This window comes from Mauremys reevesii, unplaced genomic scaffold (assembly GCF_016161935.1).
Source record: "Mauremys reevesii isolate NIE-2019 unplaced genomic scaffold, ASM1616193v1 Contig48, whole genome shotgun sequence".
NCBI classification, from domain to species: domain Eukaryota; kingdom Metazoa; phylum Chordata; order Testudines; family Geoemydidae; genus Mauremys; species Mauremys reevesii.
Window position 1 is genome coordinate 66,778 of NW_024100860.1, and position 26,366 is coordinate 93,143.

At 49.0% G+C, this 26,366-nt stretch overlaps 1 protein-coding gene across 16 annotated transcripts in view; it reads right to left on the minus strand.

Annotated features, from left to right (window-relative positions):
• The window catches only part of LOC120394287 (centromere protein F-like), a 40,798-nt gene extending 25,688 nt beyond the window's left edge, over positions 1-15,110 (minus strand). For 7 of the 16 annotated variants that reach the window (XR_005592238.1, XR_005592239.1, XR_005592234.1 and 4 more), the window contains exons 1-3: positions 14,454-14,543; positions 13,722-13,808; positions 12,975-13,135 (exon numbers count right to left, since the gene is read on the minus strand). The gene's annotated coding sequence lies outside the window, so the exon portion shown is untranslated. Of the gene's footprint in view, positions 1-3,742; positions 4,178-12,974; positions 13,136-13,721; positions 13,809-14,186; positions 14,401-14,453; positions 14,544-14,835 lie in introns of those variants that run through there. The other 9 variants (XM_039518536.1, XM_039518539.1, XM_039518542.1 and 6 more) reach the window with 9 other exon arrangements.
• Between the last annotated feature and the right edge of the window lie 11,256 nt (positions 15,111-26,366).

Here is a 26,366-nt window from a genome sequence, read left to right on the forward strand (position 1 = left end):
AGTATGTAAATCCAGGGGACTTAAAAGAAGCCATCCTGACACCAGAAAGAAATAGCTATTCTGGTTAAAAAACCAAAATGCCAATGAGCAACCACTAGCTATCTCTATCTACACGCTGCACAGATTTAAAAAGAGCCAGGTATTTTGTTAGCACTGCTCACTGCCCATGTTCATCTCAAAGCCAGGAGGCATGAGAGGAACTGAGTGGTGGCTGGCCTGCTCCACCCTTTTATGCCCTCGGTGCAGGATATGAGGATGCTCAAGGTGCATGAGACTCTGAACATGGGTGAGTGGGGTGCATTGCACACCGTCAGCAAACTGTGGAAATGGATAACCACTCGAAGGGAAAAAAGTTGCAAAGGGACAACAGTGGTCTGTTCATTAAACCAATAATACACTGGCTTTTACAAATTGTCCTGGAGCCAGTACTAAAAGCCCTTGATCAAAACACCAGTTCAGTATGGAGATCTTATCTCGCAAACTCTTATGTGAAGGACTTGAAAACGGCACATTTTCCAGGAAGAAAGATTAGAGGCTAGAGTCACTGAAAAGGCAGAGTTGAGGTTGTTTGAGAGCCTGAATTATACATTTCCAAATTGATAAATGTTGGGTTGCAATTTACGTTTAACTTAACTTTGAATTTCCCGTATTTTTAATACTTGTTATTTTTAATTACTACAAATTTATTGTAAGGCACTCTCATCCTTGACTCGAGTTTACCCAAGTATTGAGCCTGCGATAGTTTAGAATCCAAGTAACTTTCCCCTGAATTTATGGCAGTTTAGGCTGAAAATATTAAACTATATGACAGTGTCCCTTTAAGGTCACAATTGGCCACCAGGTGTCAATCTTCCTCTATGGAATATTATTGGTAGGGGCCTACGGTCCATTTTGGTCAATTTTACGGTCATAGGCTTTTAAAAACCATAAATGTCATGATTTCAGCTATTTAAATCTGAAATGCCACAGTGTTGTAATTGTAGGGGTCCTGATCCAAAAAGGTATTGTGTGTGTGGGCGGGGGGGTGTCACAAAGTTACTGTGGAGGGGTGGGGGGTTGTGGTGCTGCTACCCTTACCACTGTGCTGCTGGTGTTGACGGCGCCGCCTTTAAGCTGGGAGGCCGGAGAGTGGCAGCTGCTAGCTGGAAGCCCAGCTCTGAAGGCAGCACAGAAGTAAGGACCCTCAATTTGAGAAACACTGGTCTCCCCCATGAAATCTGTATAGAATAGGATAAAAGTACACAAAAGACCAGATTTCATGGTCCGTTTGGACAGAAGCCGTGGCCCCGCGCCTGCTGGGGATAGAGAACTCCAGGGCTGTGGGCGCCGGTGCTCTCTGTCCCCGGTAGGCACGGGGCCGCGGCTTCTCTCCCCTGCTCAGGCACTAGGCACTAGGCAGAGCACATCAATGAACCGCATTGGGGACCACAGACTTAAACTGACCAGCTTGAAACCCCGCTATAGCGCGACCCTGCATTTATCGCCATGGAATTTTTTGGACCCCAAACATCGCGTTATAACGGGGTTTCACTGTACTTACAGTATTAGTACTTTAAAGCAGCCTACACATTCTAATTAGACACTTGATAAGATGCAAATTAGAAAAAAACTATTTAAAAACTGCTTATCAGGTTAAATATGTAGCAATATAAAAACATTTTAAAAATCTATTATCAAATTGGAAAAATTGAAAGGCCTTTAAAAGTCTGGTTGGCACAATTTATATTTATTTTTTGAACTTGGATAGTGGCTGTAGATCAGTTTCACTTTGTTTTTTACTAGCTTCATTTTCTGATTCTTATGCATTGGCACAACACTGCAGTGTTTAGGCCACAAATTTTGCAGAGGTTCTTTGTCAGGGGTTCTCAAACTGGGGGCTGCAACCTCTTAGGGGTCGTGAGGCTATGATGTGGGGAGTCTCAAGCTGTCAGCCTTCACATAAACCCTGCTTTGCCTCCAGCATTTATAATGGTGTTAAATATATTTTAAAGTGTTTTTAATTTATATGGGGGTGGGGGACTTGCTATGTGAAAGGGGTCACCAGTACCAAAGCTTGAGAATCACTGCTCTTTGTTTATAAGAACTACCTCCACTGGAATTTTCTAAAACATTATTAAAACATTTCTATTTGGTCTTAAGTTTTGAAAAAGCTGCTTCTGAAGAAAAGCTATTAGAAACCTATATTTGGGGCCAAATTTAACCCAATAGTGTTCATTTAACTTATTCAATGCATGTCTCCCTTTTTGGAAGGGGCCTTTTGTAAATATCATATAGGGTCTTTTTTTTCACATCACTAAAACCACTTATCTAAAAATCAAAACTGTTTTTTTCATGATACACGTGTGTGTGTTTGTTTTGGATCAGAATCTATAGTTTCTTTTCCACAGACTTCAATGGAATTTTGCACATGAAGAACAGTAGTCATCAATTTCAGATTATTAGCATGTGAAATGAATGATCTGATCATTCTTTTATGAGGACCTATTCCACTGGTACTCTATCTGCGAACAAACAGATGGCAGCCAATGGCAGTTGAGAATTTTCCTTTTTTCGGTCACTGACCCTTCTCCGTGCCCCATCCCTTCTTCCCCCAACACCCCCCAAAAAACCCCAGACAAACTAACAAACAAACAAACCAACCAACCAACCAACCCTTCAGGCTTCCAAAGCTGAAACTTCATCTTAGGTTTGCAATTAACTTTACAATGTGACCGTGCACATAAACTAAGCCTTGAATGAAAACTCTTCCCTTTTAAACTAACAGTAAGCAAAGGGTGAGTGTTTGAATTGAGATAACTGTCCTGCAGAACAGCATTACCATTTAAAAAATGATCTTTTTCAAAGACCACTTGCCAATGATTTTGGCTTAATTGGATTAAAGCAGAAATCTAAGAAAGGAGACCCATCCATTCACTGAAAAAAAAATGGAGGATACAGACACTGTCCCAAACACTTCCAACAAGGTAACAAAATTTACTGACAGAAAATCTGAAGACCAAAGACAGAATGGCAGAGCAGAAGACATGAAATGGCCTTAAGTCACCTGTCACCTTATCTGCTGAAGATAAGGTTCTTCCTATAGTGTTTATTAAATGTTTACAAAGACTTCCAAGTGGGTATCCTGCACAGCTGCACTGACACTAGGGCTACACTACAGCTTAAGTCGACATAAGGTTTGTTGCTCAGTTGTGTGAAATTAGTCACCCACCTGAGCGACATAACTTACACAGAGTTAAGCGTCGGTGTGGACAGCACTGTGTCGACAGGAGACATAGCTGCCACCGCTTGCGGGGCCCGGATGAATTAAGCCAACGGGAGACCTCTAGACCTCTATCCCATCGGCTTAGAGTGGCTACACTAGAGAGCTTAAGCTCAGAAGACTTCTCAGTTGAAGAAGCTCCAGATGCTCATTCTACTATGGTTCTAGTTTAAGCAGGCAAGGATCTCCCTGAAAAATGACTTCTTGATAGAACAGATTACTCTACAGAACCTGCCAAAGAATTTTTTCATACTGGAAAAACTTTATAAACCAAGAAAATAATTAATAAACATGTATATAGGGTTTTTTACCCAGAGATCTCCAAAAGTCTTACACGTTGAGTAGGTATTTTACTCCCCTTTTATATATAAAACAGTCTTCAATGAAGTCCTTAAACACAGAGGGTTTTAATTCTCTTTAAAAAAAATAAGATGTTCTTATTTACAAAGTAGATTTAAAGTCATAACTACACTTGCAAGATACCTTGGTTCTGTGTTTTTAACTGCTCGATGACGGAAGAATTACCACCATTTTCAGGGAACTTGTTGTTGAAATCTGTCTTCTTTGATCTTAAGCCACTGTGACTAGGAATTGCCTCCTATCCCCATGGAAAATGGGATGAAGTAAAAACCTCTCTTTAAAGGGTTTCTTGACTGCTGGATGAAGGACAGCTGTGTGTCTTTTCTTGTTGCCACGAGAACACTGATGAAGAAGCCTGATGCCGAGCAATCTTTCTGTGACTCTTAGTACTTTGAGGATGAGAATGATTTATTTTCTATTTAAAAAGAGTGGGGGAAAGCATATCTACCTTTACATAGCTGACAATTCATAAGAGAATTAATTCACTTCTGTATGATGGAAATAAGATAGGGCAATTGGTCAAGCTGTCAGTTGCAATTTTGGATAACAGAGTCCACGACACAGATCGTCCATCAGCACAAAGTACTATATGATTTACACCAGTCTGCTTTTATACCCCCAGCAGTCAACTGACTGGAATACTTTGCTGATTAACATCACAGGCAGCTGAAGAGGGTTGGGGGAGTACTATCTGCAGTTCAGATATATCTAAGCTGGCCAGCATCTCAATGGCAAGAAGTTTGACCTGTGGTTCCTTATATTTAGTATATCAAGTTTTTTGTTTTGTTTTTTAAGAGAGGCATCCTATCAGTTAACATTGAGGTACCTTCCCTGCACATTCCTCACGATCAGATCGGTTTTGTCAAGCTAGCTGTTGACAGGCATAATATTCATTTTTGTATTTCGTTCTAGACTTACTGTGCATTAGAACGGATCCTCATTTGTGTTCTGTGGACAAATATAGCTACATTTTAGACTGTGGGCTCTAGTCATCTCCAAATGTGTGGTGATCCCATTAGCAAGAATTCTACATGTAAATCATTCCACACACAAGAGAGAGACACTCATTTATTTGCACTTACTTTTACAAAATCCCTGGACTCAAAAAACATGCTTTGGCTCTAATATCAGATATTTTTCTTTCCCTAAACCTCTGACTGCCAGAAGCCGGGACTGGATGACAGGGGAGGGATCACTCAATAAATTGCCCTGTTCTGTTCATTCCCTCTGAAGCATCTGCCACCATCCAGAAGCCAGGATAATGGGCTAGATGGACCATTGGCCCTACTGGATCAGACCATTCTGTTCTAAAAATACAAAAAAGCTGCTATTGGTACTTACTGAACTTGGTTTTCCAATATGTCTAACATTTGAATGGGGTTTTTGACTAAAGCACTAAGGGCCCCAATACTGCTCCCCAAAATTCACAAGAATGTAATCCCTGACATCAGTAGTGGAGCAGCTTCCCCCCTCCAGTAAAGCAGGGCTTCAAAACAGCCAAGCGAAGCTGATTGAGGAAGCAGCCACAGCTGTGGCCAACCCAATCAGGGCCCAGCTGGCCTGATAAGAGGCCTGTGAGCCAGCACCTGAAGGACTCTCTCTTCAGCCCTGGAGGAGAGGGGTGAGCTGTCTGCAAGCAAGGTACCCGAAGCAGAGCAGAGCTGGGGAAAGGGCAAGGGAGCTGGGGAGCTCTAGCCTTGCAACTCCCAGGCTGCGGGTCTTGATGGAGGTCTATGGAGGTACTGGTGCTGCAGAGGGCAGCCCAGGAATAGGCAGAGGCAGCTGGTCCTAACCCCTGGCCAATGATGAGTGGCCATTACAGACCGCGGTCTGCCCCAGTGAGTGGGGGCAAGAGGATGACTGGCAGTAGCCACTGAGGCAAGGTGGTTTTAGAGGGTTGGGAGCTCCCCTGGGAGGGGAGACCCAGAGAGAGTGGGGTATTGCTGGGGCAGAACCCTGAGGAAAAGGGCACCGGGGTCTGGGAGGGACATGGGGCCTGAGGCTGGCGAGACATCCGCCGGCAGAGAGCGCTCAAAGGCTGGAAAGAGACGAACAGCAGGAGGTGCCACAGCGGTGAGTCTTCGCCTCGCTACAGAGCGCTATCAGTCTTTAAAAGTGCTACAAAGGAAGCACCTACTGAAAAACAGTAATGGGAATATTCCTGGATATTTACACTGAGTTTATCGTGTAAATCAACTTCTAAATTTACTAGAAAGTGATTGTACACGTATTTCATTAATTTTGTTTGTAGGTTTTCAGTACACGTTTCCTAACAAAAGGATGTAAGCATGTTGAAGCAGTATAAATATTCTTAAGGTGGTAAAACAACTGTGCCCAAGTTGAGTAGGTTAGGTTTTTTGTTTGTTTTGCTTTTAAAACAGAAAACATAAGAGATCATTTTCAGATTTTAAATGCAAAAACATATACATTCCATATAAATTCTATCCCTCGTGATAACTAAGTATTGAGAAATTCTCAGTCGTGTGATTATTTACATGAAAACAATATGTTTAAAAGTCCTTTTTGTGTATTCTAATTAGTACTAACTTTTCAAAAATGCTGTCAGGAAATTAACCATACCCCCTGCTTACTCTTCTTAAATCTACACTTTAATCTCAATGGTATGAACAATGAGCACATTTAATGTTACCACTTTCCCTGAAAAATCATATGGCTAATTTTGAAGAACTGCACCTTTCTCCATGTCACACATTAAATGAGATTCTAATGCTGAGATACTCTAGCCCCATACTTTAATCTGGATATTTCTCAGCTTTTTTCTTTCTTCAACTTCTTTATTGTATTGTTCTTGGAGTTCTTCAAACTTAAAACCTACAAATTGACAGTGAATATTTGCTAATAATCTGCCTCATTTCATACATAATCTTTCCCTTTCCATTTCTTATGCCTAATATTAGACAAGGGTGATAAAAGCAACAGCCCTCATTAATCTCTAGTGATATATTAAGACAACAACTCAACGGGAGTTCTTCTAAAACCGAACCGTTCAGAGACTGAAAACTGAGATCTGGAACTCAGTGCCACAATGAAATTGCAACCACTAGACTGAGGGACCAATACCAGGGGTACAAATGTATATTGTAATATCTCCTGAATGAAGAATTTTTTCCCGTCGCTCCCCTGGCATTAACATTCATTTGTAGCGTGAATTAAAAATCAGGCATTAAGGTTCAAAGGAGCTTCAAAAGAAAAATCAGTGGGAGTTGGACACCTAACTTCTTGCTAATGGGACTCACCACACATTTGAAAATCTCAGCCTAAAGTCACATCTTGCTTCTCTCCACTTTAACTCCTACATAACTGTAGCAGCCACTTTCTCAAGGAACACCATAGCCAGAGTGCTTTGCCTCTTCCAAAAGCATCTGAAATCTCAGCTTTCAAATGAGAACAAGGACTGGGGATCTCCAACTCCAGCTAGGTAGCCAAATGCAAGTTTTGGCAGTACCTTCTTTTGGTGTCCATGAAATCTGAGTGTTTTTGTTTTATATTGTAGAGTCTGAATTTCACAACCCTAAACTCAAGCAAATTGTGTGATGGTACCTTGTCACTGGTATTAGGCCTAAATAAAATGTAACCCAAAGCCAGTTGTGTCAACCTGAACAAAGTCAGGCTAACACCCTAACAGAGGTTTATGGGTAATTCATAAGTGGAAAGTCCCAGGGAGTTACAGGTCTGTCTCTCACAAAGTTAAGCAACCATGAGATAAGAAAGGGACTGTATTCCTAGCATGGTACCAAACGTACTGAGGTAGAAACAATTCGTTTAAAGAACTCATAAGAAGCCAAGTTTCCAAACTTCCAAACTCCCTGTGCAGTACTCCCTGTTTCTGTTCTATGTCTATTCCTAACAATTACATTTTAGATTGATTAGTGATTGTTAAAGTATCATAAATCATGTAAAACATTTAATCTTGTAGAACATAAAAATGAATGTATGGTAACAGTTTCTAGTTTCAAAAGAAGGGGAGTGACTACTTAACTAGGTAATTGCAATTATGATGATGCGACGGAACTGTCTATATAAACCTAGGTTATTTTGTAAAGAGGTTAGCTGGTTCTCTTTGGAGATGAGCTCGCTCTCTATTGTCGTGTGCACTCTTCAATAAAGAGCATTATATTTGAACTTTGCTGGTGTTGCCTGTCTCTCGCGGTCAGACAACGAACTTTGCCGTTTGGGGTACCAGAGTCCCCAACACTGGTAAGCATTTCCAACTCTGAGCACTTACTACTAAATCCCTCAAGCCCCCGATTCACCAGCCGGCAAAACTGAATTTCAATTATTTTGAATGAAAATTTTACCTGAATATTTTGTTATAGAACATAATTAGTTAGGATGTATGTGTGTTCATGGGCGCCAACTTATATGGGCTCTTGGAGCTAAAGCCCCAGGAATATTCATAATCAGGGGCTCTGCTCCACCAATATTTGGAGCTAGATTTTCCCCCCCTCCCCGTAGCTTCCCTGCCTGAATGTAAAGAGAGCGCACAGCGCGTCTCTCTCTCCTTTGCTGCTGCTGCCGTAGCCTAAGGGCTGCAGCATTAGCATAAGAGGAATGCTAACTGCTGCTGAAGCACTCAGGAGGGGGAGGGGAGGTGAGGGGGCCTCCCCTCCCCTCCCCTCTCCTCTCCTCTCCTGCCCCTACCTGGAGGAGACACAAACGGGCCAGGAGACACACATCACTCACCTTAGCAGCTGTTGGGGCTTCCGTGAGTGTTTGACCCTATGATTTTTTATTATGTTTGAGTGTTTGACCCTATGATTCCCCCCCTGCCCCAGCCCCAGTCCCAGCCCCTACTCCTACCCCCAGTGAGGCACAGCAGGCTGCACAGGGGAGGCAGGAAGCCACATGTGAAGGCAATGCCCCCTCCCCCAGCACCCACCAACCCACCCGCCACAGGAGGGATGGGAGACGGAGGCTTCCTAGACCTGAGCAGCTAGGGCTTAGGTGAATTTTATGACACCTTGCTCCCCCGTCCCATAGCCAGCCACCACCCTGCCTACCCCACTTCTGCCCCATGCTGGGCAAGGGGCAGCCCCATCCACAGTGAAGTTATGGTGAGGGGCAGCAACATGGAAGGCCACCTATGCCCCCCCCGCCCAGTACCCATCATAGGGGAGGAGTGAGCTTTCTGGACCTGAGAGGGGCCCTAGGAGCATGTGCAGAGTGTGTGTGCCGTGGGGGGCAGGAGGGTCCCTCCCCTGGAGCTTGCTGCTGCCAGTGGTGGTGATGGGGAGTCCTCTCTGGCCCTAGCCCTGGGGCAGCCTGTCTGCACCCCAAGTTCCTCATCCTCAGCCCTGCCTCACCCCAAAGCCTGCACCCCCAGCACCGAGCACGCTCCTGCACTGTGAACCCCTCATCCCCAGCCCCACCCCAGAACCCTCACCTGAGGGGAAAAACATGCAACTTAAATTTGGTGGTCAGTTTGGAGTATCATTGTATTTAGCACAATATTTGATTATTTTACACCCTTCAAAGTATGTAACTGGTCATATACAGGTGTTTTCTCTGAATACTGTCTGTGTGCCTCAGTTTCCCCAATGCATTTCTTAAGGCTCTAGATGGTGGGATAAGGGGGTGTGATTGTTGTAAAGCCCTAGAGGGCCAGTGTGATGCCGTCTTCACAGAGAATGGCTGCAACCCTGCCTCCAGGCAACTGATGGCCTGGGCCACTCTCCTGCAAGGTGCCAACTGAAGGTGTTGGAGAACAAAGAGATCAGGTGGCCTCCTAATGCCTGGAAAAGAGACAAAGGCCAGAGGAGGGAGTGTCAGTGCCTGTGCAGACTTCCGGGAAGCGCATGGTGTGGAAGGGGATGCTGGGATGCTTTGGAACAACTCCATACAAAGCCAGTCAGGACTCTGGGGGCATGGGCGGCGAGTTCTATGGGCCCGTGGAGCCCAGGCCCCACCAATAATCCTAAAGGTGCGCCCAGCTCCAGCAATGTTTGGGCCCCAGGCCCTGTGCTTTGGGGGGGGTCCCTGCGTTGCAATGCCAGGCGCTCTCACTGCAGCAGCAGCTCCCGGCAGAGGCCCCAGCAGCGACTGGGCTCACAGCCCATTGGCCGGGAACCCCAGCCAATGGGAGCTGCCGGGGGCGGTGCCGGAGCTGCCTGGCCACGCCTCCACAGCAGGGAGGGGGAGCGAGCCACCGGCAGCGTCTGAGCCCTGAGCCGAGCAGCAGCAGCGTCTGTCCCTATCAGACAGACTCAGCCGGTGAGCTGTGGGGGCAGCCAGACACAGAGACACAGCCGGGGAGGGGGGGTTGGTGGGGACAAACAGACACAGCCAGGGAGTTGTGGCACAGACACACACAGCCGTGGGTGGCGGGGACAGCCAGCCAGACACAGCCAGGGGGTTGTGGGACAGACAGACACAAGGACACAGCCAGGGGGTTGTGGGACAGACACACACAGGGGGGGACAGACAGACACAGCCGGGGGTGGTGGGGGCAGCCAGACACACGTACACAGCTGGGGGGTTGTGGGACAGACAGACACAGCCGGGGTGGTGGGGACAGACAGGGACAGACAGACACAGACACAGCCAGGGGTTGTGGGGACAGACAGACACAGCCGGGGTGGTGGGGACAGACAGAGACACAGCCAGGGGTTGTGGGACACACAGACACAAGGACACCGCCGTGGGTTGGGGGACAGACACACACAGCGGGGGGTGGTGGGGACAGACAGCCAGACACAGCTGGGGGGTGGTGGGACAGACAGACACAAGGACACAGCCAGGGGGTTGTGGGACAGACACACACAGCTGGGGCTGGTACAGACATACACAGGATGGGGAGCTTCCTGGGACAGCAACACCCCCCGCAGAGCAGACCCAGGTTGCAGCTGGCTCTGCCCATCACAGCCCCCTGCCCCACAGATACCCACACAACCCTCTGCCCCCTCGAGAGACTCCCAATGACCCCTGTCACTCCTCTCCAGAGAGCCCTCCCCTTTGTGCCAGCCCACTCCCCTCCCCCACTGCCTCCCCTCCTCCAAAGCTCCCTACAATCTCCCCCTTTGCCTTCCACCCCCCAGCCCAGCCCAGCCCATTCCATTGGCCGGGAGGCTCCCAGTCTATTGGCTATCAGGGCCCACGGGAGCTGCACCTGAGGCAGGGTGCCTGCTTACAGATGCAGACCTGCCTGGCTGTGCCTCCACAGCACAGGGAGCGGGAGCCACAGGTGAGCAAGCCCTGGTCATCATCACAGGCCCAGTAATTCTCTGGATATTTAATTTCACTGAGGCAAAATGTGTGCAATTTTATGGGTTGAATGATTGAATGACATAATACCCACCTGCCCGCATTGTCCATCACTAAGTCCAGTAATTTTGTCAAGTGTTTGTTGCACAACATGATGGTGCCTACCCCTACCTTGTGCTTCAGGGGGTGATGGGGTCCAGGGCAGCCTGTTATAGAACTACCTGATTAGTAATTGGATATGTTGGCTGGCATCTTTTTTTACGTGTTTGCTCCCCCTGACGTTAGAACCTGGCTACACCAATGGGGAGGGGAGCTTCCTAGACCTGTGCAGCTGGGGCTTAGGTGAATTTTGTGATACTGTGCCCCTCCCCAGCTACCACCCTGCAGTCCCCACTCCTGCACCATGCTGGGCAAGGGGCAGCCCCATCCCCAGTGGCAGCAGGAGAGGCCACACGTGATGGCAACCTCCCCCCTCGGTACCCACCATAGGGGAGGCGAGTGGGCTTTCTGGACCTGAGAGGGACCTAGGAGCATGTGCAGCGAACTGCGGGGGAGAGGAGGGGTCCCTCCCCTGGAGCTTGCTGCTGCCAGGGAGGGTGGAGGGGAGTCCTCTTTGGCCCTAGCCCTGGGGCAGCCTGTCTGCACCCCAAGTTCCTTATCCCCAGCCCTGCCCCAGAGTCCTCACCTGACGGGAAAAACACGCAACTTAAATTTGGTGGTCAGTTTAGAGTATCATAGAATATCAGGGTTGGAAGGGGCCTCAGGAGGTCATCTAGTCCAACCTCATGCTCAAAGCAGGACCAATTCCCAACTAAATCATCCCAGCCACGGCTTTGTCAAGCCGGGCCTTAAAAACCTCTAAGGAAGGAGATTCCACCACCTCCCTAGGTAACCCATTCCAGTGTTTCACCACCCTCCTAGTGAAAAAGTTTTTCTTAATATCCAACCTAAACCTCCCCCACTGCAACTTGAGACCATTACTCCTTGTTCTGTCCTCTGCTACCACTGAGAACAGTCTAGATCCATCCTCTTTGTAACCCCCTATCAGGTAGTTGAAAGCAGCTATCAAATCCTCCCTCATGCTTCTCTTCTGCAGACTAAACCATCCCAGTTCCCTCAGCCTCTCCTCAGAAGTCATGTGCTCCAGCCCCCTAATCATTTTTGTTGCCCTCCACTGGATTTTCCAATTTTCCACATCCTTCTTGCAATGTGGGGCCCAAAACTGCACGTAGTACTCTAGATGAGGCCTCAACAATGTTGAATAGAGGAGAATGATCATGTCCCTCGATCTGCTGGCAATGCCCCTACTTATACAGCCCAAAATGCTGTTAGCCTTCTTGACAAAGGCCAGAGGAGGGAGTGTTAGTGCCTTTGCGGACTTCTGGGAAGTGCATGGGGTGGAAGGGGATGCTGGGATGCTCTGGAACCACTCCTTCAAAGCCAGTCAGGACTCTGGGGGAGCCTCCTCTCTGAGCAGACTGTCTCCAGGGCAAGAAGCTTACACCTTCCTGGGTCTGACCTCAGAGCATTCAGCATGCCCTTCCACACCATGCACTTTCCGCAGTGAGTCCGCCCAGGCGGGGTCCTGGGGCAGCCAGAGGTCCCTGCACCCCAATTCCACAGTCAGATGTGACTCTCAGCCAGACAGTAAAACAGAAGGTTATTAGATGACGGGAACACAGTTTAAACAGAGCTTGTTGGTACAGAAAACAGAACCCCTCTGTCAGGTCCATCTTGCGGGGTGGGGAGCCCAGAACCAAGTTCTGAGTCTCTCCCCATTTCCCCAGCCAGCTCCAAACTGACACTCCCTCCTCTGGCCTCTGTGTCTCTTCCGGACAAGGAGGCCACCTGATCTCTTTGTCCCCAACACCTTCAGTTGGCATCTTGCAGGGAAACTGAGACACCCACACAGTATTCAGAGAAAATATTAAGAACATTCCCACTTCATCACAACAGGTGCAACAAAATATAATACTGTATATTGAAGTAGGCAAGTGCTGCTTCTGACTTTCCACTTTTAATTGACCCTTGTAATCTTGTGGCGCTGACGCGTTGTAGCTTCATTTTATATCGGCTTACAGGGCGGGAGCGGGGGGGCACCACCATTTTGGGCCCCACCAAAAATTATACAAACCTGCTGCCTATGCACCCAACTGTCATTCTGCACATGCTGAGCTGGTAGCTGAATCTTTCCTGGGTGCTGTTGAGGTGGATGCCTTCATGAGCCAATGGCGCAAGGGGTAGGTTGGGTCCTCCCAGTATCGCTACTCACATTTCAACATTGCCAATAGTAATCTGCCAGTCAAGAAAGTCTCTGATTGTAACTTTCAACAGTCTTGTGTTCTTAACAATGCAAGCATCACGTATCTTCCCTAACCAGCCAACACTGACATTGGTGAAGCATTTTTGATGACCCACCAATGCTTGCACAACCATATAAAGGTAGCCCTTTCTGTTGGTTGAGGAGGGGTGGCAGGAGAGGTGACGCATACAGGGTAAGGGGGCCAAGGCCAGGGCTGCTGCTGGAGGGCAGGGTCTAGCGCCAGAAGCAGGTCCAGGGTCTGGGGAGAGAGGCTGGGGGTGGAGCCACAGCCAAGCTGCCTATGGGGCTGGCAGATGAGCTCACAGGCCCCATACCCTTGAGGTGAGAAGCCACTCCAAGAAGCAAGCAACAGGGAGAAGTCTTAGGCCACGCATCAGGGCTGGGGTTACATGTGTTATAAAACCCTAGCGAAGACATGCCCTAGATTAGCTGTGTCCTCAGCTCTACCAGTGAGTCTTATCCCAGAACATCCAGACATTCTGGAAGGCTTTCCATGAAGATCTGAAGTGAAATCCTCAACAATTTAATAAACAGCACCTTGACCCTAATCATACAAACTTGTAAAGACTCTGGACAAGTCATCCAAGGTGGCAGCAGGAAAAAAGAGGTAACATCCTATCAGCAGGCCAAATTGCTCACCACTTGCTGCAAAGAAAGAAGAAGTTTTCTTACAACAGTTGGCAGCAGTCACAAGAAAAACAGTGCAACAGGAGTCAGAAGATGCTAAACAAAGCGACCTGCACACAAACAAACAGCTTTTCAAGCAGGGGTGTACACGAGGGGGCCTGAGAAAGAGGGACCTGCTGGCACTTGCCGTGGAGTGTCTGCCGCAAATCGGCTCCTACTGGCCAGCGCCGCCCACTGCCCGGGAGCACGGGCGGCCCGTTATAGGCCAGGCTCACACACGCAGCTGAAGCCAGGGCTGCAGCGGGGGGGCTCAGGGAGGCTGATTTATACACAGCTGGTGCTGGGCAAACACCGCCCCGCCCCTTGTCCCCGGGCAGGAGCTGGTTTTACACAAACCTTTCCAGGGACGAAGCCTAAACCGTAGCCCAGAGACCGGGGGGGGGGGCAGTGACCTCCGAGCGCCTGGGGAGAGCGGGCCAAAGACCCGGCGGTGCCCACGGGGAGCGGCCGCAGCCACACTGCGTGACCCAGGCAGGAGGAGAAGGGCCGGGCCGAGGCGCCCCCCAGCCCCGCTGCCTGCGCGGGGACCAGCGCCCGCTCCTTCACCCCTCCCCCGCCCCGACAGGAGGCGGTGCCCGGCTCCTCGCCCCGCCCCACACTCACCGGAGCGCCCGGGGCTGCCGGGTCCCCGCTCCCTTCCCCAGCGCCCAGGTTCCACCAACCGGCGCCGCACGGTCAGTTTTTTACACCCACACCCCCACCCCAGGATAGCGCTGATTGGCCATTAGCGCAGCCACTCACGAACCAGCAGCCACCATGGCCCAATGAGCTGTTTATTAGGGAGGTTCGGCAGCAACACGTCACCCAGTGTGGCCAATGGGAAGGTAGATCGCTCAGCGAGCCAGGGCTGCGTTCTGTGGGGCGGGGGAAAGGCAGCGTGGAAATGTTCTGGTGCCGGATAGTGAGCGGCGCGTCTGTTCTAACTGTGCACATCTGCCCCCCCCACCCCCACCAGGGCTGACCCTGCAGCTGGGCTCCTACTTACCTCAGTGGGACTCTTGCCTAGAGATCAGCTGCCTGGCATGGTGCCTACAAAGCCCGCTGGTCTTGGCTAGACAGGCGAGAAGCTGCGCCTGTTCCTTTCCTTACGCCTTTCTTTCCTTCCTCTAATGCCTAGTTCAAGGGGGGGGGGGAACATCCCCACAATACAAGTTGCTCAGAAAGCTCTGCCAGCTCTTCACCCTACTTCACCTCAGGGCAGTGCCCGGGCGAGGGGAGTGAGGCACTTGCCTCAGGTGCAGAAACTGGCGGAGAAAGAAAAAAAAAAGCCGCTGGCCCGGAGATATTTATAACCCAGGTGATCCCCCTCCCTGGCCCCACCTGCTGCCCCCCCACGCCTCCCATGAGTGCCCCCCGGCCCCAACTTCCTCCCACCCCCCTCCTTCTGGACAGAGCAGCTCCATGCTGCCTCCCTGCAGCAATTGCTGCCGCAGGGTCCTAGCGCCCCCCATTTCCTGACCCTGAGCCTGCCCTTCCACCTCAGACTTTTTCATTTTCCAACGAGACCCTCCAGCAGCACAGAGCCCCTCTCCCTCCGCCCGCAGTCACTGCTCCTGCCCCATGCTGGGCAAGAAGGTAGCCCCATCCCTCGCCCTCAGTGAGGTTACAGTCAGGGGCAACAGCAGGGGCAGAGCCGCATGCAGCACCTCCTGGCACCCACCACAGGGAAGTGAGGGAGATTCCTGGACCTGAGAGGGTCCCTAGGAGCCAATGCAGTGACAGTGGTGGAGGTGAATGTGCTGCTGGGGGGGCAGGAAAGGGGGGCTCCTCCCCCAGAGCTTGCTGCTGCCAGCAGGGAAAGGGCTGGGGGAAGTCCTCCTCTCTGGCCCCTGTCCCGGAGCAGCCTGCCTGCACCCCAAACTCAGCCCCAGCCCGGCCCCCCCCCCCAGCCCACACCCCCAGTCAGAGCTTTCACCCTCCACTGCACCCTCTGCCCCCACCACAAACCCTTCATCTCCAGTCCCAACCAGAGCCCTCATCCCCCTGCATGCTGCCCCTCTCCCCCAGCCCTGAGCCCCTCCCATTTCCAGCCCCAGACAGAGCCCTCACCCTGAGCCCCTCCCACACTCCAAACCTCTCACCTTCAGCCACAGTCCTCACCCCTGCACCCCGTCCCTCTGCACCCCTTCCATCCCCAAACTCCCTCCCAGAACCTGCACCCCCTCCCTCCGTACCCCCTCCCACCCCCAAACTCTCTTCCAGAGCCTCCACCCCCTTCCCGGCCCCAGCCTAGGGCCTGCACCCCAGACCGCCTCCCTCACCCAAACTCCCTCCCAGAGCCGTGGGCAGAGTTTGGGCAGAGCGGGTTCTGGGCACCACCAAAATTTCTACAAACCTGCCACCCTTGATCCTGGCTGCAAACCTGAACTCCCAGCATTCTCAGGACACATGCTGATCCCTAGTGGCCACTGCTGATATCCAGCACCTCCCTCCTCTCTTAACCTGTGAGTCCCTCTCTGCATTGGAACTAGACTGGAACCAAAGACCATCTTGGAAGCAACATTACCAGCCCAAGCAGTCAAAAATCATGAGTTGACCCCCCCAAAATCACAGGTTTTACTGCCGCCACTTCATTCATTCTTCGGCGGCAGGCCCTTCCCTCCGAGAGGGACTGAGGGACCTGCCGCCGAATTGCTGCAGAAGAGCCAGCCCTGGGGGATGGCGCAATTTTATATTCTTGCCTGGGGCTCAAAAATACCTAGTAACGGTTCTGAATCAGGGTCTCAAACTCAAATGACCATGAGGACTAGTACATTGTCCTGAGGACTGCATTTACTGACACACACCCCATGCCTCCTTCGGCCCCACCCCATTCCAACCCCTTCCCCAAAATCCCCCAACTCTGCCCCTCCTGTCCCCAGGGGTGCAGGAGGGTGAGGGTGTGACAGGGGCTGAGGGCAGGGTGTGGGGTGAAGGAGGGATGCGGGGTGCAGGGTGAAGCAGGGGGCTCAGGGAAGGGGGTCAGGACAGAGGATGCAGGGTGCGGCACGGGTCTCAGGGCAGGGGGTCGGGGTGCAGCAGGGGTTTCAGGGCAGGGGATCGGGCCAGGAGGGGTGCGGGGTGTGGCAGGAGGTCGGGGTGCAGCAGGGGGGTCAGGGCAGGGGGTTGGGGTGCAGGAGGGGTGTGGAGTGCAGCAGGGGGTCGGGCCAGGAAGGGTGTGGGGTGCGGCAGGGGGTCGGGATGCAGGAGGGGTGCGGCAGGGGGTTGCAGGGTGCGGCAGGGGTTTCAGGGAAGGGGGTCAGGCCAGGAGGGGTTCGGACAGACTGCGATCTAGAAACACATGCCATTGTGCCAGTACTCACTTCTTATTTATAGACCCGGCGCCCTCTCCTCGCTTCACAGGCAGGCATTTTTTCAGGGCTTGGGGAGGTGTTGTTTGACTAAATGGAAAAAGAGAGAGAAGAAAGGCCCAGACCCAGGATGGGTTTGCTGCTGCTGTGCTCAGATTCCGCGCGGAGCGGAGCCTGGCGTTCTCCCTGTCCCTGGAGAGGTGTGTATGATCGTGTGTGTGTGTGATCACCCTGTAAGAGAGAGATCGCTCTGTGTGTGTGTGATCGCTGTGTGTGTGTGATTGCCGTGTGTGCGATCAGCCTGTCTCTTGTGTGTGATCATGACCTTGGCTGCGTGTGTAAGATCACCCTATCTGTGTGAGATCAGTGTGTGTGTGTGTGTGTGTGTGTGTGTGTGTGTGTGTGTGTATCTGCGTCCCGCTCTCGGTCAGCGTGGGCGGGGGCCGGTCTTCTCTCGGCCCCTCTGTCTTTCTCTCATGTGCATCTCAGCCCCGGTGCCTGCTTCTCACACGGTGTCTGTGCCCCCTGCTCTGTCACTTTGTCTCAGGCACTGGGCATGGGGTGCCTGACTCTGGGTGCAACTGTGTGTGTGTGTGTCCTTGCTCTCCGCCTCTCTCTGTGTGTGTGGGCACCCGCTCCTCTCCTCATTCTCTTTCTCCCGGTGTACCCCAGCCGCTGGGCGCGTCTCCCCCTCCCTCCATCCTGCTCCAGCGCCAGGGGCAGCTGCACCCTCATCTCGGTGAGCTGCTCGGCATTTCTACCCGGCCCCTTCGCTCAGCCGTGCAAGGACCAGGCTGAGGCAGATGCTGCAGGGATGAAGCGGGGAGAAGGAGGTTAAGGGAAGAGGTCCGCCTAGGAAAGATAAATCCCAAACTGGTGGGCGCTGACTTGGGAGCCCCCGGGGGAGCGCAATGGGGTGGAGGAAAAGCCAACAGCCACCCCCACCACCGAGACACAAGACCTGCTCCTGGTCTTCGCCACGGCCCCTAGGGGATCTTCCTCCCACAGCTTCCCCAAGGGAACTTTTGAAGGGGACGAAATATCACTGTAGCGAGCAGAGAGCCCTCAGGCCAGGCTTGGGAAAGTTTGAGTGTAGTGAGCTCCCACATCCCGGGGACCCCGTCTATTTCTTCCTCCTCCGCAGCTCTGCGTTGTAGTCTCCGAGTCGGTACTTTGCTGGGAGGAGTTTATCACCTGGGATCAGAGAGTCACCGCTTGGTACCTCTCCCATACCATGAACAAGCTTCAGCTTGCTTCCCCTTTAAATCGGCACTATAAAGGAGAGACTCCGCTTCCACTGAGCTTTTAGCCCTTGAGACGCACGAGATTATTGTTATGTTTGTCACAGACTGATCTGAGGTCTCCTGGTTATCTGTCACCTGTGACATTACCCTTGGGTCCCTTTCACAAGTGGTTAATTGGTGGATGCCCCTGCAGGGTAAAATGTCTGGCTACAGTACCATCCATCTGCGACCCTTCCTCCCCTGGCCAAAAAAAACAAAAAAAAGAACAAATACAAATATTCAAGAAGCAGGAATAATAAATTGGTTTGGGTCACAAACATTTGAAGCCAAAGACTGTCTCCTTAAAACTGCAGAAGTACGGCATTCCTCCCATAGTTCATAGGCCATAATCCTCCTTGAATCAGAAACACTGTCCCTGAACTGACTTATTTTAAAGCCTCTCCCTATTAAAGTGACATCATACAATTGGACAACTGGATACATTGCTGAGTTCCCCAGAACTCTGATTGCAGCAGTATCCATCATGCCAGTCTTCTCTAGGGCATTTGTGTCTCTACAAGACTCAGTGTATAACTGTAAATCTCATCTGCTGTTTCAGTCTGAGCTTTGCAGCTCACTGGCCACCACTGTGGCCTAGCAAAACAGTTGTTGAGTAATAAGAGACATTGGGCCAAATCCTAAAAATCCAGTTGCAAGTTGTGCTTAAATCACACAGTACCGTTTCCTTGCCTTAAGAGCCCAATCCTGAAACAATACAAAACATGGAAGTAACTTCATTCATGCAAGTATTTTACTCAGACTTGTCACCTGCGTAAACTGACTCATTAGCTTAAACAATTGCAGGATTGGGCTCTAATACTACTGAGGAAAGCAAGGGTTTGCAGGGTCAGGTCCCCTTTTAGTAGAGAATCCAGAGAGCCTGGGGGGTCACTGCTTATTTACATGACCCAGCTCTCTTCCTTTAGCGCGTGGAACATTTCATACATAAAACAGCACCATCTTTCCCCACTCCCCTAAGCCTGTACAAATGCTTTCTGTTCTTCTCATGTGGCAAATAATCATTTCATAGGATTCCTTCCAATCCCTGTGGGATAAAGAGCATGAACACTTTCTTCCACACAGTGCTGAGACAGTAAGGAATAATATGGAAAATAGTACCACATGCCTTTCTTTAGTTATCTAACTATTTTGAATGGGATTCTTTTTCCTGAGTCCTTACAAAGTGCTCAAATGGGGCCAGATCCACTGCCCATAATTTTAAATCGGTGGGAGCCTTCCAACGACTTCAGTGGGTTTGGATCAGGCCCTAAATCAATACGTTTTGTGAAACAGGTAGAACCTATTTTGATTACCCAAGAAACTCCACTCCAGGAATGACTGTATTGTACCCACAAATCTGATACCTGAGAAGCAGTCTCTAGGAAATTAATATCAATCTGTCAACTGCATACACTTTTTAGCTATCACTTTCCACCTGAGGCAATCGCTGGTAACATTCTTGATTGACGTCTATTGCTTTCTTAGAAAGGAGTCTAGCTGTGCCGTGGCACCCACTTTCTCTGCACTCAGCGCTAATGCTACCAGATGTGGCATTTTTATGAGAGGCTTTTTATGTAACCCTTCTGCCCCTCTGAGTTGGCAGCAACAAGGGCCGGGTTCAGTATCCAGGGGTTCCGTTTCAATAACACAATGCAAAACCGGCTCGAGCCCCCACCCAGTGACCTGGGACAATTACCTACCACCCCCCCGGGCGCCTCTAGGAGGCAATACTTCCCCACTCGCAAGCACAGAGTCTGAGTGTAGCAAAATCCTTTTAATAAAGGAGGGAAACAATGCGGCATCACGTTGGAGAGACACCACAAACAGGACTATACACAAACCATAAGCAAAAAAAACCCCACCTCCAAGTACATTTGGCACTGTCCTCTCCCCCTTAGGGTCTTAAGTCCAATCACCTCAAAGTCCAACAATCCAAGAGTCTCTGTCTCTGGTCAGTGCCACCCCAGAGTTCAAAAGTTTATCTGCAGAGTTTTACCCCCCCCCAGCCTGGGTGGAAATGGGGGGGGCACACACAGGGTGTTAAGGGACACCTTACATGGGCCAGGGCCGACTGCCCCACTTCTCCGTGGAGTTCTGCTGCAGCCTGCACCACGACTGGCTCCACTCCCAGCCGCTCCTCCAGCCAACCCGTGAACCGCATCAGCCATCCACGCAAACCGCTCCACACTGCTCACTGTTCCATGGGCTGCACCAACGTGCTGCAGACTGCTCCGCTCTGCCAGCTGCTTAGCGATCTCAATCTTCAGGCTCCCCCACTCAGTGATCTCAGCTCAGTAAGCTTAGCTCTTCTAGTGATTTCAGCTTGTAGTAGAGGAGCCCCAGTGCCACCTTGGGCCAACATGAATTCAGGTCAGCAGCCTCCAGATGGACTCCTAAAGGATTCAAAATTAGCTCTGCTCTTTAACAGTGGAGAGAGGAGGATGTGCAATTGGTGTTCCAGGCCCTCAAAAGGGGCCCATACCATCAGGTACACACACCAGTCCCCAGCCTCTCTTCCTTCACTGGGTTTTGGAACCCATGTCCCTTGTCTAGCAAGTACTATTTAATGTAGGTTGAGTCATTTCTGTCATAAAGCAGTCTCATAGTTCCTCATTCACATAATTAAGGTAACAGCCCTTTTTTTTCCTTCCTGCCCCAATAACAAAGAAATTGGGGATTCCACAGTGTGAAAATAACTATCCCATGCTGCTGTGTGTTATGCTAAGTGGAGTGGGTTTACCAATGCAAATGCACATTCCTAAAATTCCTTTGCCCACTCCTCATAATGTACCACCAGATGTCAGGGTAGATCTCATCCTGACTCTGCTTACATTTAAAATCCAGAAAGAACAACGTTTCCGTTGGTGGGGTACAACAAAAATTGTTGTGTAGAGGAACTCCTTTTCTTGAGGCCTTCTAGAGCTCCTGCATCTATTCTGTAGAGTCATGACCTCCTATGCATTTGTTGTAACCTGCACCGCACACTGTTTGAATATTGTGTGTGATCATTTTTCCCTCAGAATTGAAGCTGACATTTGAACAGTTTGAAGTGTCAGGATTGTAGCAGTTCTGAACTTTACTGAACAAACACACTCGAATGCAGCTCACTTCTGACAAAACATACCACCACCCAGCATGGACAGGATTAAATAATAGGAGGGGTTACAACAGGAGAATCTAAAAGGAGAATCTGCACAAACTCAGAAGTTCTAAAGTGTGCAACACAGGGAAGTAAAACAGTACAGGAAAGTGTTGTCAAAACTTGTCTATTACATGTTAATTACAGAGAGAGTGAGGGGACATATTACTGGCAGAATGGCAAAATCAATCATATACAGTGTCTGCTGAAAGCTGCTCAAAAGGTGGGATATGCTAAAAGTAGGTTCAGCAGAGATGGATGGTTGGGAAGAGTGCAGGTGAAGGAGTCAAAGTTACATGATAAACAAACAACATATTCCTACTACAAAGAGCTTTAGCCAATCTAAATATAGATATGACAAGAACATACCTGTGGGGAAATTTGGTTGTTTCACAAAAATACATCACCATCGACAGAGTTGTTTCAGTGTAACAGGAAAAGGCCTGACTGCCAAAATAGCCCCATCTCTTGGGGGGGCACTTCCTTTATTCCCCTTCAAGTGCAGGGGCACTTCCTGTCTGAAAGGCTAGTCCTTCACCCTTAATGAAAAGCAGTTGCATGAAGTCTGGAGTTAGTGACTCCCCCTTAGTCCTCTCATGGCTCACTTGTGGCAACTTCTCCTCCCTTTCTGTCTCTGCTCAGCCTGATAACAGGCTTGCAGTGCAGTTTTAATACTTATTTGGTCATTTGGTGATAATTTCTGTTCCCAAAGGATTACCACAGTGGGATTTCACTATGGGGGAAAATTCTACTGCCCTCCCCGTGCAAGACAGTTTGCTGTCAGAAACACAGCATCCCAGACCTAACCACACAGGAGAGGCGGGATGCTTGGCAGAGCAAGGCAGGACAAGAAGCTGGGCATCTTTTCCTACCTGCAGTCATATCTATGCACCATCTTCCTGCCAGTGAACAGGAGTGCAGCTCTGGTACTGAAGTAGTGGTTGTGAAGTGGGTTTTTGCAACTTGAAGAGGATTTGCACTTGAAGTGCCATGTTTTTCCTTACAAATTCCTTGACTTTGATGGGACTATTCACACACTTAGAGCTCCACATATGCTTAAATGCGTTATGGTATAGGATTCAGGCTGTGTGTTGGGGGGTATGCCATCTGGCCCTATAAACATAGAGTAGCTTCTGTGTAGCAGGAGTGCAAATTCACTGAAATGCATAGAGGCAATTTGAGACTTTGGAAAAAGGTCAGACCCTAGATCCTTTTGACGTCAATGGCAAAACTTACATGAAGTTTCATTACAGCTGAGTTCAATATAAGCAAGTTCTACTGTATTTGGTTTACAAAGTTAATTTTAAACCTCATTTTATTCATTCAGCAGGTCTTTTTTTAAAATAGTCTGTCTCTAAGTTTCTTTGGAGACATTAAGACGTACCTGTCAGGTCTAAGGATGGCTAATGAGAATGTTGGGGCCATATTCTGCCATTAAAGTATTAGTCATATCCTTCCATGGAAATCTGCATTAATAACAAATTAATGACCTAGGGCCAAGGTTCTCTTTTGTTTATTCTGCTTTCTCGTAGCTGATCACTATTTGCTAGGCCTCTGGCCTCTTGACCAGACTCTGGACTTTGGGCCTCTAAAAGCGGACGCAATCCATATACACCTCTACCCCGATATAATGCTGTCCTCGGGAGTCAAAAAATCTCACCGCGTTAGAGGTGAAACCGCGTTCTATCGAACTTGCTTTGATCCGCCGGAGCGCGCAGCCCCGCCCCCCCCAGAGCGCTGCTTCACCACGTTCTAACCGAATTCGTGTTATATCGGGTCGTGTTATATCGGGGTAGAGGTGTACCAAGTTGTTATGCAAACAGCACGTGGATTTTAACCCTTCAGAGCTGAAGCTGCAGACTCAAAGGATCCAGTGAGTGGGGTGGGCCCAGAACACTGAGGGCTGTGGGCTTTGCAGTGCACAGATCAATCTCAGAAGCATTCGCATAAAGATCTGACAGCTTGTCAGGCATGCAAAGAAGACAAAACAATGCAAACACATTTGAGGACACTGAATTGTTTTAAAGTTACCACGCTAGCTTTTCAAAATGCTGTTCAGTTTCTGAGCACATTATACATTGAAAAGTTTTATATAGAACTGTACCATCTTTGGAACCGCAGTCTTACCAGTTCCATTATGCTGCAAATCCAGGAATTTACCTAGGGTTTATAAAATCAATTTCAGTACTATCATGGTTGAGATTATAATATAATCCACATTTTATAGAAGACAACCAAATACTCATCAGCATCACCAGAAAATTTAAAAACTTGTTTTGAACAACTGAACTCTCCACAGAGGATTGAAAGCCTCAGCAGATCTTGCTTAATAAGGCTGTTGCTAGGTAGGCCATGTTTTCCTTCATAGTAGTGAAGGGAATTAAAGCCATTACAAGGGTCAAGTTGGCCTAAGTCCTAATGAACGGGAACACGAAGCAGGCAGGCAAAACCAGTCACAGAGGCAAATCTATAGAGCTGGTGCCAAGAAGGGCTGTAATCTACACCGAGAGGCAATAAGAAGTTTTTCTTCAGGACAGGGCACATTTACCTTGTTCTGACAAGTTTTCATTTGTAAAATGAGCACATTTGTAATTCCTAAGGCAAAGAAAATCCAGTTTAGTACATGTTCTACTTCCTCTCAGATCGTCTTCTAAGGATTGTAGGACTATGTGGAATTATATTCCAATGTACATGTGACACAGGTGCGTGCAATCAATATCAGCAGCAGACAATAGAGCGAAGCAGAAAAATCAGCAAGATGGACGGCGTTAAAGCATTTCTTCGCTTCTCAAGAAAAATCCTTACAGGACTAGTAAATTCTTGTGAACAGTGCGATGTATAGTTAGCATTAACTGCTGCAGTGGTGTACACAACAGGGCAGCCCAGTGTTCCCTTTGAATAGTGGCGCTTCAAAACGCAGCATAGGATGAGGTTTGGTAAATGCATTTAATTCATTTGAGAGCTAGATATGTGTACTGTTGGGCATGAATGAACTAAGTTACTAGGTGGGCTGTAGTTGTCATGGCAAATGTTGAGAAATCATGATAAGTGGAGAAAGTGAATAAGGAAGAGTTATTGCTTCCTTCATGTAACACAAGAACCAGGGTCACATAATGAAATTAATAGGCAGCTGGTTTAAAACAAATGTAAGGAAATGCTTCTTCACACAGTCACTTTATGGACTGTCACTTTATGGAACTCATTGGCAAGGGGTGTTGAACAGTCACTTTATGGAACTCATTGGCAAGGGGTGTTGAAGTCCAAAACTATAAAAGGCGTTCAAAAAAGAATGAGATAAGGTCATGCAGGATGGGTCCATCAATGGCTATTATCCAAGATGGTCATGTTACCAGATGTGCCCGTTACTTTGGGCTATGCCCATTTATTAGGGTCACTCTTCTGGGTGGGGAAGGAGGGTGCTGTAAATCTGTTAATATGCTGCTTATGTCATTTGTGTGTTCATATGGAGCTCTACTTTTCCCTTCTGCAAGGCCCCTCCCAATGGAGCTACCCTGCAGGACCTAGGTTCCCCAGGGCTGGGTTCCTCCAGCCCTAGAATTAGATGAACACACACACACACACTCCCCACCCCCTAAGTCTGAGTGGACCGGGTCAATCAGCACCTCCAGCTGATCCCCTCATGTGTCTCTGTACTCAATGGGCTGGGTTGAGCAGCACTTTCAGCTGCCCTCCCCTTATGTGCCCCAAGTTTAACACGTCCCTATCCCACTTTCACGTTACAATAGTACTGGTAGTAACCCACTTAATGAGCAAAGCCCACAGTATTTTTGGGCGCTACAGGGATCTTTAGCTTAGGTAAAGGAAGTGTTGCTGCAGAATTAATGGGGGAAGCTGAAAACACAAAAGAGTAAAATTCAGAGAGAGAGAGAAGCAACCAGCTGAACCATAAAAGTAATTTATTGAATAATAGTGATAACTGCACAAGGAGGGCTAAATAAATATAACAGTTACATTTTAAAGGTTAATACCTGTGGTAGAAAAGAAAACAGAGAGAGAGAGAAATCTCACCCACTCCATGAGGCTTGAACTGGTCGGGGTTCCCACGTGATGGTGGTAGCTCTGGGTCCTGAGTGCTGGAGACTGGCAGAGCCCTCAACATGATCAGTCAGGAGATGGTGTCCAAGTGGAACTGATGCAGAGTTTGAGTCTATACATCAGAACACTGACTTGGGCACAGGTAGGGGTTTTTGTAGAGAAAATACAGTAGTTCAAGGAGAACACTAGATTTCTTTGTGGGTAAACTGATGACTCGAGGGGTTTTTTTTTAGCTAGACAATAGGAACTGATCACTCTTGGCTATGGGTAGTGTTTTCTTCCAGGGAGCTCACAATGCAACTAGGCTCCTTCAGTATTTTGGGATATCAATTGAAGATTTATTACTAGAATTGGTCTGATAATTGCTAAGCTGAGTGTGTGCAGGCGTAGGTTCATTAGCACCTGGAGCAGGGATTCCCATGATGCACTGTGTCCCTGTTTTTCTGGTCTCAAAGTTTAGTGAGGTTCTCTGTTCCTCATTCATTATGCTAATCCCTGTCCCATCTTTCATGCAGATGAGGCTAGAGGAGTTGTCTCTGTTCTTCATTCTGTATGCGAATAGAGATGTCTTAATCTTGTCACCCTTGTTAGGAGGGGTCTAGGTGTGTCTCCCAATGCCCTTCATTGTTCTTTGCAAGCCTTTTCTCTGATTGGTTTTGGCTCAAACAGAGACTGGAGGGGGGTGTCTTTCATGAGTCAGACAGGCTAGATACTGTGCCCTGGTTCCCCAAAACACAGAGCTGGCTGG